General features: G+C 35.9%; 1 pseudogene; it reads right to left on the bottom strand.

Annotated features, from left to right (window-relative positions):
* Positions 1-1,113: 1,113 nt before the first annotated feature.
* On the bottom strand, positions 1,114-3,681 carry LOC149546655 (L-gulonolactone oxidase 5-like; annotated as a pseudogene).
* Positions 3,682-4,474: the final 793 nt, after the last annotated feature.

The following is a 4,474-nucleotide window of genomic DNA, read 5'->3' on the forward strand; positions in this document are numbered from 1 at the left end:
CTTTGAAAATGACAATAGAGGTTAAGTGAGCATAACTTTGGATAGAAATATATGGTTGAGTGTTATTATTTCAAAGTAGTACTCAGATCAATGGTGTCATGGGAAAGTCAAATGCTTCACCTCTTTTAGCATTGCCTAACTTCAATGTGAGTTATGTGCTTGATTCATTCTCATAACAGGTGGGATCATTCGAACCACTACATGGAACATGGCTCAAATGAGTTTGATTTGAAAACCAAATGATTGAAAATGGACAAAAGTGTGACAATTTGTCTTGCCAAAAATGTTTCCCACTTATCCATTGATTGGCTAAAGGGTGTCTATAATAAATAGTTCACAAAGCACAACACATGTTGAAAGTTTCACAAATGAGATTGCACCTAAGAAGGCTTTAACCTTGGAGGAAACCTCATGGTCAAGCTCAGTTAATTGAAATAGTATTAAATAGATGACCTTTCCAAAAAAATACCTAATATTAATTTAATTTTAATAGTATCACGAATTATAATTCTATTGTCTAATTGAATTAAAATTAAAACATCCTACAATTTCATTATCAATATACTCAGCATTGTTGAACCATCATTAAAATATTGTAATAGAAAGTTTATTTTTAATATATTAGTTGTTAATAATTTTCAGAACACGACTTCATATTTTAATATTATTTATTAATTAGAATAAATCTTCGTTTAGAATTATAAATTATCTATACATTTCTATGGTTGTTTAATAGCAAATATGTTTTCAAAATTTCTATTCTCGTGTGCAGAATTTCGAGATACAAACACCTTTTTTTATTTGTTGAATGAAAGGATTTAGAAGTATACTGTTTATATTTTAATATTCTTGAGCGCTATAATCTCTATACTGAAAATAATTACCGAAGTGGAATACACCAAATTGTGCTTGCAATAAATTATATTAAAAATCTAAGAAGAAAATGAATTTGAAACATGCAATAAAATATTTTATCGTTGTTTGTGAGCGACTATTGTTTAATTATAAAAGTAGAATTCGTTTAGTATTTTGAAGAACTTTGCTTTCAACATAGTATCAGTTACTCATGGAACTAGTTCTCATGAAATGTTTAATGATGAAATGACTATCTTTTCAGTTAACCTTTCTGCAAACACGAGCATTCTTCCATACTATCCCTGGCTTGCAAAGAAATCCTTTATCTGGAGCACAATGTTTATCCTCCCTACATTTACACATCTTATCCAGTGCACATCCATCTCTCAACTCCTCCACACCTTTCCCCCCAATTCTGAACAAACCGTCGGTCCAATCGTTGGAAAACACTCCGTTCGGATCAAATCTCGCCTTCACCCTTAAAAGTTCCGTCAAGTTCACTGTCCACTTGGCCAACCCACCGAACAAATGACCTCCAGACTTTCCCCAGTGAAGCCCCGCTCCATACTTCTCAATCACCATCTGCTCGATCTCTTGAAACACATCTTCGTTCCACTTGGGCGTCCCCGCTTCCCTTGGTCGGTTAGATAAATATTCAAACCTCACCTGATCCTCAGAAGGTCCCAAGTAAGCCTGGGACTTCTTAAGAGACCTTATAACCATAGTAGTTGTGTCACACAGCCTTTGGGGATCCAAATCTCTTATTTTCTTTACATCCTCTACGACTTCTCGGAATCGAGACAAAGGCACTCCAAATTCAACATTAAAGACCTTAGCTGTGTGGACGCGGCGATCCCACACACATGTTGTTTTATTCTTATTTAATATCTGTGTCGGTGTACAGCTCTCATCCGTTTGCTCAGAAACTCACTCGCAGTCACCAGATGTCTGCATACGGTGATTGAAACCCACCACTGGGTAGCCGGTGAAAAGTTTCGCGTCATTCAAAAACCCGTTGCCGCTCGCCGGATATTGAAGCAGTCTGCTTCCGACCCGGTCACAAATTGCAGTCACATTTGCTTTTGCCTGGATTGAATCCACTGAAGAGCAAACACAAACCAAATAAGATGTATTTTTTAAGAAAAGCTTCTGTTATTCGAATCAAAAAATAATAATAATAAAAGGGAGGTCTTCAAATAAGATGCGTATATAATAGGTCTTTATTGTATTGGTGAATTTGGATGGTTTGAAAATGTGTCTATCTAGAAAAAAGTATTTCTAAGTTATTATCACATTATAAGAGATGACAAATTTAGAGAAATCGATACCTATTAAAAAACGGATTGAAATGTTAGAACTAAAGAAAATTAGTAAGTTTTAAAATCGGAGTGAAATCTATAAATCCCTAGTCTGCTGATGGAATTGAAGGAGTCTAAATGAGGCTGCAGAAATAAAGTCTGACTGAATGCAAAATACATGAATGAAACAGGAAACCTATACAAATCATTCAAATCAGAATATATATCCCAGTCCTCCAGTCAAAAAGAGGGGTTTCAGCCAATTGAAAAAAAACACATCTAAAGGTTAAAGCATATACCAAGTTTTGTTATAAAATAAGATTGTATCATATCAAGATAAGAATCATAAGGAATGAGGTGAGAATAGCGCTCCTAGCAGGGAACCAAAACATCATGCCTGTCTGCTTTTAGCAGAAGAAGATTTAGGACTGAAATCTTAATATGTAATAAAATAAGATTCAAATCAATAGATATTTTGTCTATTGGTAAAATTGAATGATTGGAAATTGTCCAATGCAAAACTCTGACATGGTAAAAAAATGACAAGGGACTCTTGCCCCAAACGATGGAGATTGTGCTGCAAACTCACAAAACTAGAATAGATACTCTCAATCATAGATGCCAGCCATTTAAAAAAGAAGAAGATTGACAAGGTTAAAGAGCACATACCTAGAGAAGCATTTGTTTCAATGTCAGACACTCTGGTGGGACTACCTATGGCCATGCTGCTGCCGTCTCTAATAACATCAACAGAAGCTCGATCGATTTCTGCAAAAATCGCCTTCCGGTGTGAAGGCATCCAATGTCACCAAATGTGTGAGCTCTGAGAAAGCGTTCGGCTTCGTTTTCCAAATCGTGGTCGTCCCTCACTGAAACAGAAACAGATCTTTTAAACATTGGCTCCAGAGCGAACGTTATCTCTGAAATCGCCCCCAGTGTTCCCAGTGACAATTTTGCCGCTTTGAGATCTTCGTCCGGTTCGATCAAAACTAAGATCTTCGAATACCCTTCTGAGGGAGACGCAGGAACTACGATTCTCATTCTCACCACGTAGGCCTATTCATAAACTCCACCGCCTTTCCCAGCAAAGCTGCTGCCGTGCGCTCCAGTTGAAATAACACCGGCTGCAGAAACTCCACTTATGTAAGTCATGGCGGGCAGAGCGAGGCCGTGCTTTGCAGCTGCTTCAATCACGTCTCTCATCAGCGCTCCGGCTTGGACTATGATTGTCATGGCCTCGCTGTTTACTTCAATGACGGAGTCATAATTCTGTGTTGAAATGATGAGCCCTTTTCTGTCAACGCAGACAAGCATTGAGAGGCTGTGAGCATGTTTGGTCACCACTGGGATCTTCTGCTTGTTTCGAACAGCGTGGGCAACGGCGCGCAAGAGCTGGGCTTCTGAAGTGGATAATGCGATGTAGGCCGCCTTCCAAGAAGAACGGTCCTCCCAGATGCTCTCGTAAGAAGATCTCGCATTCATGGCTTCCGCATTGCACAGATGGAGCAGGCGGGCACCGCTGGGCTTTGGCGTCTGCACAATACAGAACGAGCAAAACCAAAATCGAAACAGCGCGAATCATCGTCCTATTTTGCACCAAATTATAGGTTATGTTGCAATCGAACTCTCCCACTGTGTTTATATACGGATTATTCTCCTATTCTAGTCACGTACTGGAATCTTATAGCTTGTAATGAGCTGGCAAAATTATAAAATGTTTTAAAAAGTTCTACACATTGTTATGCTTATAAAATGTCTAAATTTAAACTCGATTTTGTATATTTTAAAATTTTAAAAAATATTTGCTTATATAATTTTTTTTACTTAAACAAGTTCAACCGAATTAAAGAATTTTTCTATGAAACTCAATGAAAATCATTTCCATCTTACTATTTTTTAAATATAAGAAAGTCTTATATTTATTTAAAATGAAAATAAAATTAGTTTCTATGAGAATACTATATAGGTTTTAGTATTCTGAAAATAGTTAACAGACTAATAATTTAAAAATAATTTAAATTAAAAGAAATATATATCTATTTTAAGTTATATAAAGTAATCATAAAAAACATTAATTACTAAGTTATTGTGATATAGGGAAAGTTGTACTCATAAATAAAACATATTCACCATTTAATATTTTCTTTATTTTTTCAAAAATAGTACATATCTCACTAGCTTGTAAATTAAATATAAAAAAGCCATCTAGAATTAATCCAGTATAAAAACTTTATTCTACAGATATTCTGATAATAGATAATAGAGATAGCCTGGACACTGGATAAGAGCACTCTTCCTAATGATCGATGCTGCGTACTATC

Source organism: Cupressus sempervirens, chromosome 7, assembly GCF_028749045.1.
Source record: "Cupressus sempervirens isolate cs-2001-9-10 chromosome 7, ASM2874904v1, whole genome shotgun sequence".
NCBI classification, from domain to species: Eukaryota; Viridiplantae; Streptophyta; class Pinopsida; order Cupressales; family Cupressaceae; genus Cupressus; species Cupressus sempervirens.